A 12,500-nucleotide genomic window follows, 5' to 3' on the forward strand; every position below is an offset into this window, starting at 1 on the left:
TTGGATAAATATAATATTTTACAGAGCTACCCATTTTCCTACAAATTCCACTCCTTTTTTTTTAATGGATCAAACCACATTTCCTATCGTCCATTTATCTGTGGGTGGACATCTGAACCAGGCCATTTCATTTCCTTGCTGCTGTGACTAGCACCAAAGTAAACATGGATAGGTAAGTGTCCCTGTGCTGCACTGACTTAGTCTTTTGGGCCTAGACCTGTGAGTGGGATAGCTGCATCATGGGGCAGTTCTCTTGTCAGTTGTTTGAGAAACCGCCATGCTGATTTCCATGGAGACTGTACCAGTTTACACGGCCACCAACGGCGAATAAGGATTCCTCTTTTCACATAGCTTCACTAGCAACCATTTGATGCTTGAAAAGAAAAGACCCTACTAAAACCCTACTGTTTGAATTTTCAGTTGCAGATGAGGGATCCAAGGCACAAAAGTTGAAGCCGTTCCAGGAACACCCATAGAGCCAAGCTAGATTTTGAAGTCCAATAGGTAGGTTCCTCGGCACCAAGGTGGAGTTGCTCACCGTTTCCCCACTTTGTGGGTGAAGTACTTAAGAGGTAAGTGGGTTCCCTACAATCACAGCTTATTAGATAGGCAAGGATGTAACTGGGCCAGACACATTCATCTACAAGCTAGGGTTCTTTCCATTCTACGACAGTTCTGAGATATGACATATGACCCCAGAGACAGAGTTCCGAGTAAAGCCAATATTGTGTCAGTTGCCCCAAAGGTCAAGAAGATTCATCATCAGAGGCACAGGGAAGAAAAAGGAATTCCCTGCAGTTCAGCAAAGTCCTTCTAGGTACAGTCCTGTAATATCATCTGTGGCTCTGCTAAGTACATCTTAAGAAAACGTGTTAAGACATTGGGGGAAGTCCAACAATTACAAGGAAAAGGGATGTCAGAGAAAAGGTTATGTTACCAAAATGAGTGTGTTTCAGTCCAAGGTGACAATAAATGACAATGAATGTGAATTTATCTGACATTTAGGAACAATAAAGTGTAGACCTGACTTTTAAAGCACCCCCCAAATTTCTGGGTGTGGTGGCACACACCTATAATCCCAGCAGAGGCAGGCAGATCTCTGTGAGCTCTAGGCTAGTCTGATTTACATAGTGACTTGCAGCTCAGCCAAAGCTACATATAGTTAAGACTCTGTCAAAAAAAAAAAACCATAAATCAAACCCCAAACCAACCAAATCAATAATAATAACAAATCAAAACAAACTAACTTCCAATTATCACTGAAAGTTACATATTTAAGCTTTAGAGCTAAGGATAAATAAAATTAGAGACATTGTACTAACTGTAAAGTCACTGGGCACACAGCTCTAATGTGTCATTAGGAAAATTGTGCTTAGAGTTTATGTTAAGGTGGAGACACGAGAGCTTGGTGTCTTGAACCTTAGCTCTGACCCTTACCTCTCTATGTGACCTTGGGCAAAATTATTTTCTTATTCTCTTTATCTGTACATCGTTGCTTAGAAAGAATTAATTGAATTAATTTTGAATGGAGTCATTTTAATTGCTTTTAAGCAAATGAAAAGGACTTAAGCAGAGACTGCACTGGGAGAAAGCAGGGACAGCATGTGCTACCTGGGGGCCTTTTGTCCAAGTCAGGAGTTGTAAGTTGTAGAGAGAAAAATACATGGTATTTACGTCAGAGAGGAGGGATTTGTTTTCCTCCTAGACTACGGCAACTGAGGAACTTTCTAATAACACACGCACACGCACACACGCACGCACGCACGCGCACACACACGCACGCACGCATGCACGCACACGATTTGTCTATTCAGTGTGAACGACATCACCATCACTTTTCGTGACTGTATTTTCTAAGAGGGAAAATTTGAAAATGGCTGCGCGCGCGACGCGCGTGACTAAGATAGATAAGAGCGCTCTTATTCACCCCTTGTCTTCCATGCTGTTTTACTTTCATTTCATCTTAAAACAGGAAAGAGGTCCAGTGAAGGAAATGACTAAGCGGTCGCCTGATGAATGAACGGTTCAATGAGTGGTAGAAAACTCCCATGAGCAGCGCGGGCTGCGGCTGAGATGCTACCCTGCTCCTCAGTGAGTCTGTTAGGAGGAAACCAAGCTGAACCACAAGAAGGTTAATTCTCGCTGCCTGTAGCACTGTGTAGATTTTCACGCAACTCCAAAGTAGGAGTCAATGCATCTAAAATAAACTCCGATGTGCCTCGGGACTCGAAGATCATCTGACCAGTGGGTCACAGTCCCAAATACTTCAAAAGCAGTTCAGAGTTAATGTGGGAAGCATTCAGTTTTACTCATGAAGCACAAAGTTAGAGGACTGTAGCAGGTGCCTTCTTTTTTTCTTTTCAGAAAGCCTGACGGACTTTAGGCGTTCACACACATTAGGAACTGGTCAAAAGAAAACTTAAGAGCTAAGGAACTGAACCTGGTCATGTGTATTCCTATTACAAGTTTACCTCCATCAAAGAAGCAGCTAGCTTACCTGCACCACAGAACAGCAAACAATCAAACCACAGACACACAGGTAAGGAATCCTTCAGACATTTGACCTAACTGCACATGGGACATCTGACAATCTTCTCTTTCTTTTTATAACAACTTTGACCAAACTTTCCCAAGGTCTCCTGAGTTCAGAGTGAGCCTTCCTCCTTGGCTTTTGTGTCTGTGTGGTCTTGCATAGCCCAGTTAGGGAATTCTTCTTCTTCTTCTTCTTCTTCTTCTTCTTCTTCTTCTTCTTCTTCTTCTTCTTCTTCTTCTTCTTCTTCTTCTTCTTCTTCTTCTTCTTCTTCTTCTTCTTCTCCTTCTCCTTCTCCTTCTCCTTCTCCTTCTCCTTCTCCTTCTCCTTCTCCTTCTCCTTCTCCTTCTCCTTCTCCTTCTCCTTCTCCTTCTCCTTCTCCTTCTCCTTCTCCTCCTCCTCCTCCTCCTCCTCCTTCTTTCTTCTTCTTCTTCTTCTTCTTCTTCTTCTTCTTCTTCTTCTTCTTCTTCTTCTTCTTCTTCTTCTTCTTCTTCTTTCTTCTTTCTTCTTCTTCTTCTTCCTTCTTCTTCTTCTTCTTCTTCTTCTTCTTCTTCTTCTTCTTCTTCTTCTTCTTCCTCCTCCTCCTCCTCCTCCTCCTCCTCCTCCTCCTCCTCCTCCTCCTCCTTCTTCTTCTTCTTCTTCTTCTTCATCCTCCCCAGCAGCCAAACTTAAGAGCACATTTTAAACTAATTAAAAAAAATTGGGGGTTGGGGATTTAGCTCAGTGGTAGAGCGCTTGCCTAGGAAGCGCAAGGCCCTGGGTTCGGTCCCCAGCTCCGAAAAAAAGAACAAAAAAAAAAAAAACTTGGTTTAATCCTTGAATCTCTTTGTGAACTATGTCCCTTGTCTAGTGTAATTTTAAAGGTCAGAATCAACCACACACGTAATATCACAAAATTTCAAGGGTTCCGTTCTCTTTCAATGCCTGAATGTAAAACCATCTCTTGTTGCTTGATGTCTAAAAACAATTATAAAATGTTTTGCTTCACTTTGAATTGTGTGTTTATGTTTAGGTGTGTGTGTGTGTGTGTGTGTATGTGTATGTGTGTGTGTATGTGTGTGTGTGTGTGTGTGTGTGTGTGTGCATGTGTGACTGCAGGTACCTAAAGAGTCCTGAAGAGGGCATCAGATTGTTTGGCTCTGGAGTTCCAGATGTTTGTGAGACGCCTCATGTGGTGCTAGGAGCTGAACTCAAGTCATTTTCAAGAGCCATCTTCCCAGTCCCATTTCTTTCATAATAAATAGAGACTTCGCTTCTGATTGACTCGTTCTGAAATTCTTACCTGCAGCACACATGAAGATCATGGCCACGCAGAAGTGGAGGTCCTTAAATTGGAAACACCTCAGCTAAAGCAGGCAGCCCTGAGCTATTTCTCTACTTGCTAGTGGCAGAAGTCTAAGCATTTGGTAGTGGTAGAGGAAGAGATGGCTCGTGGGTAAAGTGCTTGCTGTGAAAGCTGAAGACTGGGTTGAGGCCCCGAGGTGAAAAGCTGAGTGTGGTAGCTCATAACTCCCGCTCCAGTGCTGAGGGAGTCAGGGAGTGACAGAAGGATCCCAGGGACTCACTAGCCAGCTGACGGATGATCGTCAGATTCGGAGATGTACTGGTCCAACACATGAGATGGAGAGTAATACAGAGTGACACCGCCCACAGGCACGGGTACCCACATACCCCGTGATGCACGTGATATTTAGTATTGAGTAAACTACATGAATTTAAAAAATTAGGGGGGTGCATCAAGGTACCTGTTTGCAACTCCTGTTACACGGGAGACTGAGGTAGGAGTGTTGCACATGTATGAAAATAGAGCTGGGAAGATGACGGAGTGGGTGAAGTGCTTGTTGAGCAAACATGAGGGGCTCGGTCTATCCCTAGAGCTGGTGTAAGAGCTGGGCAGTGGCAGCGTGTGCCTACAGTCTCAGCACTCCTAGGACAAGAGGGGAGGCCGGGACAGGAACATCTTCAGAAGCTGAAGAGCCATACTGCTTGGCTGTACACACAGATAATGACAGATCTCCCCGCTCCCAAACAAGCTAAAAGCTGAGGACCAGAACCTAAGCTTGCCCTCTGCCTTCTACATGTGCTGTGGTGTACGTGCACCTGTGCACACACTCACACAGGTGCACGCACATTCATAAATATACGTGAAAAAGGTCTGGATATTAGCTCAATGCTTACCTGCCATGTAGGAAGACGAGCCATCAATCCCTAACCATAACGAGCCAATGACTTTGAAATAGCATGCCGGGATTGATACCTAAACAACAGCCAGTGTTTGTCCAATACTAAGCAAAGTGCCTTAGGGGCTGGGTCTAAGGCTGGGGAGGGGGGGTCCTCACAGCAGACAACAAGGCAACTAGTAGTTGATCACAGGCTCATGGAGGTATGAACCCTTTTCTCTCCACAGGAGGGTGCACTGGGGAACTACATACACGCATGCATGCCCACAATCCATGTGGCACTTTAATGAAGAGTTTATCTTGCAAGTGACATTGAGCAATGGCTGGTACACTTGAGCTTTGTTAAGCTGTGGTGAAGTCATGCTTTCAGAATGCGCGAGTGCAGTCCATGGCCTCCTTGTCCCCTGCTGACGCGTAGGCTGGTGTTGTCATTTGTTCTTTGTCTCCAGGGAGCAACTAGACCAGACCAAAGATTGCCACTGCAGGTCAAGTGCAGTTAGTTCCCAGGCCTGAGGGCTGGTGACTGAATAGGCAGCCAGCTCTGGCCAGGGCAATCATTTCAGGCAGTTTTTCACTGTAATCAGACCACAGCCAAAATATTATTGCTCAGAAAAAGTTATCTTGGCCCTTTGTTATAGACTATGTGGATTTGCCCGTGCTTGGCTTGGTCCATACTTGGATCCTTATGAGTTTCTCACAGGTTTTAAAAATACAAAGGAAAAGAGGTAGCCCCACACCAGTAAGCTTCTTGCAGGGAGGAATGATCATACCAGTTGGTTTATTGGTTTATTTCTTCTTTTCTTTACCTTCTTCTTCTTCTTCTTCTTCTTCTTCTTCTCCTCCTCCTCCTCCTCCTCCTCCTCCTCCTCCTCCTCCTCCTCCTCCTTCTTCTTCTTCTTCTTCTTCTTCTTCTTCTCCTTCTTTTCCTTCACCTTCTTCACCTTCTTCTTCACCACCACCTTCTTCTTCTTCTTCTTCTTCTTCTTCTTCTTCTTCTTCTTCTTCTTCTTCTTCTTCTTCTTCTTCTTCTTCTTCTTCTTCTCCCTCCTCTCCCTCCCTCTCCTCCCCCTCCCCCTCTTCCTCCCCCTCCTCCTCCTCTTCTTCTCTTCTTCTTCTTCTTCTTCTTCTTCTTCTTCTTCTTCTTCTTCTTCTTCTTCTTCTTCTTCTTCTTCTTCTCCCTCCTCTCCCTCCCTCTCCTCCCCCTCCCCCTCTTCCTCCCCCTCCCCCTCCTCCTCCTCTTCTCCTCCTCCTCCTCTTCTTCTTCTTCTTCTTCTTCTTCTTCTTCTTCTTCTTCTTCTTCTTCTTCTTCTTCTTCTTCTTCTTCTTCATCCTCTCCAGCAGCCAACAGCTTGTCTAACAACAGCTCACTGATGTAAGACCTATCACTTGACCACAAGCTTCAGTATATCATGGAGAGGGACAGAGCCATTCAGTCTCCTTGTGTGAGGCTCTCCATGCTGGAGGAACAAGGGCTTCTATTTCCTAACTCCTGTGTCCCAGTCACTCTGTCAGACTCCTGTCTCTAGTTTTACCAGCTGTGACCAGGGGACCATGACTGCTTGGTAGAAACTTCTAGGGGTCTGGTGTAATAGTTCAGAGGGGAAGATTTTGGGGTTAATGGGTGCTGGAATTTCATCAATGCAGAGCTGGTGACAGAGGCGCTGCTGACAGGCTGTATGCAGTTGACTCCCGAGCCTGGGAATGGGCCAGTGAACAATGTGGGCCACCTGCTCTGTGTACAAAGTTTATCGGATTGGAGTCAGGAGCACAGACCCAACAGGAAAAGAATGGAAGAAAACATAAGCACATTGACTTAAGTTATCTTTCTGCCAATAGCAGGGGAAGGAGGGGAGAAGGGGAAGTTCACCTTTGATAACACAGTAAGAAGTAAGCCAAACTTTGCCAGATCCTTCATTACAGCCTGGGAACACAGGCAGATGACCAGAGGAGAGAGAGGGCCCACCGTTGGTACGTGCCCACTCACTGTTCCTGCTTCTCCAGTCCTGGCCACTTCCTTACCTATTGCTTCAGCTGCTTTAAGTCACATTTAGTTGTCTCAGCTAAAGACTTTTAACTACTGCTGCCCCAAAGATTACCCCGTCTCTGGCCCGAGACCCCCCTGCCACGAGCTTTCATCTTGAGGTAACGACCCATGCATCTTACTAGTGATTGTCCCCAACACTGAGAGAACACCTGGCACCTTAGAAGAATTCAATACACGGAGAACTGGAGGGATACATTCTGGTATTTATTTGACGTTGGTGATGGTTAGTGTTGTCAATTTCACAGGATCTGGAATCACCTAGACATATGCCTCAGGGATCACCTTGATTCGATTAGTCTCTGGCCGAGATCTTTAAGGGATGACTGTAATTAAGTTTGTTAAGGTGGGGGGCTGGAGAGATGGCTCAGTGGTTAAGAGCACTGTCTGTTCTTCCAGAGGTCCTGAGTTCAATTCCCAGCAACCACATGGTGGCTCACGACCATCTGTAATGAGATCTGATGTCCTCTTCTGGTGTGTCTGAAGACAGCTACAGTGTACTCCTATATAATAAATAAATAAATCTAAAAAAAAAACTTTGTTGAGGTGGGAAGGCCCACTCATGGTGCTATGGGCTTGGATCCTGGATGGTATAAAAAGAAGGGAGCTGACTGGGCACCAGCATTCGTCCCTGTCTGCTTCTTGACTGCAGCCACACAGGACCAGCAGCCCCAGCTCCTTCTGCGATGCCTTTGCCACCATGATGCAATATATGCACCCTTGAACTGTGAGGCCAAAACGAACCCTTCCTATAGTAAATTGATTTTGCGAGAAACTTTATCACGCAGTTAAAAGCGACTAATTGAAACATCCTGATACGGATCCTTTCGAGCCTCAGGGTTGATTTCTTGAATGCAAGCGGGGTTCAGTGTAGCTCAGCCCTGTAGCGCTTGCTTAGTAGGGAGTCAGTTTACCCACTGTGTGGGTCCTGGTGTTTGAACTCAGGCTGTCAGGCTTGGCAGCAAGCACCCTTACCAGCTGAAGCCGTTTTACCAGCCTCTGCTGCTTTTCATTCACAAGAGCAGAATCTCTACCGAAATTGAAAGTGCAGGGAAAATCAAAATGCCGGTGTGCTGATAGTTCTGTTGAACAGTGGCAGAGGATTTAATTCTATTAGATGTTATCGCATGAGTAGCACTCCATTGTGTAAATGTACCACTACTCAGCTATCAAAAACAGTGACTACATGAAATTCTTAGACAAATGGATGGAACTACAGAATATCGGCCTGAGTGAGGTAACTCAGTCACAAAAGAACACACATGGTACGCACTCACTGATAAGTGGATATTAGCTCCAAAGCTTGGAATACCCAAGATACAATTTGCAGACCACATGAAGCTCAAGAAGAAGGAAGACCAAAGTGTGGCTGCTTCAGTGCATCTTAGAAGGGGGAACAAAATACTCACAGGAGGAAATAGGGAGACAGGGTTTGGAGCAGAGACAGAAGGAAAGGTCATCCAGAGACTGCCCCATCTGGGAATCCATGCCATATACAGTCACCAAACCCAGACACTATTGGGGATGCCAAGAGGTGCATGCTGACAGGAGCCTGATATAGCTGTCTCCTGAGAGGCTCTGCCAGAGGCTGACAAATACAGAGGTGGATGCTCACAGCCAACCTTTGGACTGAGAATGGAGTCTCCAATGGAGGAGTTAAAGAAAGGACTGAAGGAGCTGAAGGGTTTGCAACCCCAGAAGAAGGACAACAATATCAACCAGTCAGACCTCCGCCCCCAGCTCCCAGGGACTAAACCACCAACCAAAGAGTACACATGGAGGGACCCATGGCTCCAGCCATATATGTAGCAGAGGATGGCCTTGTTGGACATCAATGTGAAGGCTTGATGCCCCACTGTAGGGGAATGCCAGGGCGGGGAGGCAGGGGGGAGTGGGTGAGGAGCACACTCATGGAGGCAGGGGGTGGGGAGTTTCCAGAGGGGAAACCAGGAAAGGGGATAACATTTGAAATGTAAATAAAGAAAATATCCAATAAAAGAAAAGAAAAACAAAAACAACAACAACAAAAGAAGTTATTGCATAAACCACTTACCCCCCGCAGCCAGTGAAGGCTTTCCTGCCCTATCCCCATTCTTGAGAAGCTTCCTAAAAGAGGAAGAGTAAAGTGGGAGAGTCAGGGTAGTCACTGTTTAGTCTCACTCACACTTTCCCCATTCTCCCAGCCTTCCTTGCATGCGGCTTGCCAAATTTAAAGCAAATGTATGATATTGCAAAATTATATGTAGCCTGCCAAATGTCTTGGGATAATTGTCATTGTGAAGAAGCTTGTACAAGTAGATATACTCCCCTAGAACCAAACATTTGGAAAACAAACCAAAAGCAAGCTTTAAACGACAGTTCTTTGGGAGCCACGGTTAAGACTGAAACAAACTCCACACTGCTGCATTTCCTTTCCAGAGCTCAATATCCTGATCTTTTCACCGAAACATTAGTAAATAGTGAACGTCAATCCCTAAATAGACCCCTGCGCACCAATGGCAAGGAAACAATTTCCCCTTTCTTCACAGCTAACATAGCAAACTTTGAATAAAACAACGAAGAAGGATTTGCCCTCTTTGCCTTCGCTGGGACTCAGAAGTCAGAGCACTTAGGATCTTCTCATCAGACAGGGGACCAGCCCTGTTCTGCAAAGCCCAGGTCTCCCTGGGTGTGTGAGCGACTGCGCTTGCTGGGGGCAGCCCAGTTTTCAGGACACAGCGAAGAGGCTACAGGCCTATCTTAGGATCCTCAAGAATGGAGCCTGCATTCTACTGCCTTGGATTTCTGTATTCTTTTTTTTTTTTTTTTTTGGTTCTTTTTTTTTTTTTTTTTTTTTTTCGGAGCTGGGGACCGAACCCAGGGCCTTGTGCTTCCTAGGCAAGCGCTCTACCACTGAGCTAAATCCCCAACCCCGGATTTCTGTATTCTTAAACATTTGCTCTCTGTTTTCCTCTCTGTAAAGCTTTGAGAATCTAAGCTTGCATTGGGAATATTTTCTCACATTCAGTTTTCTTTACAATCACATGTGTAGATTGAGAAGATTATTATACTCTTTAATACCTCACACTGGGCCAACGTTAAAATACTTTATATTAGTAATCTCTCATAAAAATCTATCATCTCCGTAATTGGCAAAAATCCATTACAGGACTGGGAGGGTATCCGATGATAATGATGGGAGATATTGCGAAACGTTTTTCAATTACTTAGGAATCTCCTTTCTTCCTCCCTCCTTCATTACTGCTCCCCTCTCCTCTCTCCGATCTCTCCCTTCTCTTTCTCAGTCTCTTCCTTCCTTCCTTCCTTTTTCTTTCTTTCTTTCTTTTCCCCCCTTTTTCTTATTAAAGATGATCTCAGCCTGGAATAAACATTCTTGCGAAACCGGCCAGGAATTTTGCCAAGCCGAGTGCAGAACACGTCAGCTGTTTTCTGGAAAATAACTCCCTCATGTGACAGTGTCTATTATTTTAATTAGCGCTGAGGCATGCTTCCAAGGCGTTTCGTTAGGTCAGGATTTCTTACAGTGGCAGTGGCTTTTTAATTTCCTGATACGCCGATGAAGCGGATAGCTGACATCTGATATTTTTGTATAGGTGAGCCAAATCACTGTTATGACTATTCAACCTAGACTCGAAGAAGTTATAAACATTCCTTGTTATGCAGAGGCTTTGCCACAAAGCCGCCGGAGTGCTTTAAATGCTCCACTCACTCACAGCAAATGTTAGCCAAGCCCTTTGTTTCTGGCTGTTTGGGAGTGTTCTTTGACATAAAGTTTTTATGGCATATCCTCATTGGGGTATTTGTATTTCCAGGATACATACAGATATACATCCATGTGCTAAACTCGAGGAGAGTTAATTCCAAGATCTGGAAGTCACTCTGTGAAACTATATGGAGAACCCACATTCAGCAATCCACAAATGTGTAAGCCATGCTTTTTAATAGTGGTAGATGGGGGACTAGAAGCCCATTTCCTCCCGCCAACTGCTCCCTGACATCACTGTGATGATGAGGTGAGCTGGAGGAGGAAATATGAGTGTTTGTTCACTGGAGAAGGGAATGGTTTATGATCGTTGTGCTGTGTCTCACAGAAACATCCGGATTCTGGAATAGAGCAAAGCAAATGTGTGCATTGTGTTTTCTCTGTGGGTAAAATGCCTTGCCATTTTTATTGTAGAGACGATGTTGGGGCTGGAAGTGTGGACAGAATTGTTTCTTAGGGTGTGGCAGTCACTGAGGTCAGTCATTCTGGGAATCTGGTGTTAGAATAGCCTTGTTGAGGAGAAATTTATTCTCCCGACCTTTCTTGCTTCCTTGTTTCCTTCCTTTCCTCCTTCCTTCCTCTTTTCTTCCCTCCCTCCCTGCTTCTCTCTCTCTCTCTCTCTCTCTCTCTCTCTCTCTCTCTCTCTCTCCCCTTTGTCTAAATAAATTAAAACACCAGCCAACACTTAGACGTTCTAAGAAGCTGTCAGTTGGGCACTGGGTCCACATTCAGACCATATTCTGAAAACTACCCATTTATCAATTGTGAGCTGGAAGGGCCAACATTATTTGCTTAGATCAGTAATTTATAACACCAGCTCTTCCTTCCTTTCATTTGGTTCATCCTTCCATCCCTTAATGTGGATGAATGGTATGACTTTGCTCAGCGGTTGGTCTGGATGCACTGTCTCCTTTCCCTTAGAAAGCCCAGCTTTACTCATTCAGTATTCAGCGGGGGACACTCCCAGCAGTCAATGTGCATCACGGCCTTTGCTACTTCTCTTTAGTGCTTTATCCTGCTCTGTAATCCACTCTAAGTCAAGGAAGGCTCGGTGTACACACAGTGACAGTTGCCTTCCCACCCATGGGGGAGGGGCACTGACGATTCAGAACCTGAGACACCTTCTAAATGACAAATTGTGGATTTGTGTTTCAGGGTGGATTTTTTACTCACCAACAGCATAAAGTAGTAAAAGCTTTTAGCTCCAGAAGTATGAGAAAAAGGAAATGGGATAATAATAATATAAGCACCCATCTCCTTTCCCATCCTTGAAGGCAGTGGGTAAATGAGCCTCGCATACATTTCTCCTGTCCCAACCTCCAAGTCTCAGCAAAGGTGCTCACCAATAGTTGCTTATATGACTTTACCGTTTAAAGGATGCTCTTAGATGCAGAGGAAACCTGGGAGCGTCATTGCTAGACTCAGCGTGTCAGTAAACGAAATGTGAAGTTGTTTTCATATTTTGCCCATATTTGATAGCAAAAGGTGAGCCAAGGTTTAATAGGTCTACATTGCAAAACAATTGTTAAAAAGTTAGTAAGCGTTCACTGCTTTAGGGCAAGAAGTCTTGTTCAGATTTCCCTCTTTTTAAAGAAATGGATGCCCTTGAATGCGAGCTGGAACTGGAAAGGAATTCCGAGCCCATCTAAGAAGAACTCTATCGCCACCTCGTGTTCAATTTCGAGAATAAACTGGATAACTGTCGAGAGATATTTTTCAGATTGGTCCAGCCACTAGGTGGCACCGTGGACATGTACATTAAAGTCACAGCTCAGAGCATAACAGTTAACATCATGCTTCCTAAGGGTTTGTTAAATGAGGTGAAAACGCTTTTCTTTCCAGGTTAAGATTTCTTTGTTTTGTTTTGTTTTTTTCTTAGCCTATGACTCATGGGAGTCTTAAACACTTTGTATTTAACTCCTGAGGTTTGAAGATTTAAGGTTTAAATAGTTCACAGCAGATTCTTCTTTTGCCACCCCACCCTTT

General features: G+C 44.7%; 1 protein-coding gene across 1 annotated transcript in view; it reads left to right on the forward strand.

The window, feature by feature from the left end:
- The first annotated feature begins 10,590 nt into the window (after positions 1-10,590).
- The window catches only part of Slc39a8 (solute carrier family 39 member 8), a 146,983-nt gene continuing 145,073 nt past the window's right edge, over positions 10,591-12,500 (forward strand). The window contains exon 1 of the mRNA XM_039102102.2: positions 10,591-10,675. The gene's annotated coding sequence lies outside the window, so the exon portion shown is untranslated. The remainder of the gene's footprint in view (positions 10,676-12,500) is intronic.

The sequence above is a fragment of the Rattus norvegicus genome, chromosome 2 (assembly GCF_036323735.1).
Source record: "Rattus norvegicus strain BN/NHsdMcwi chromosome 2, GRCr8, whole genome shotgun sequence".
In the NCBI taxonomy this organism is placed as follows: Eukaryota; Metazoa; Chordata; class Mammalia; order Rodentia; family Muridae; genus Rattus; species Rattus norvegicus.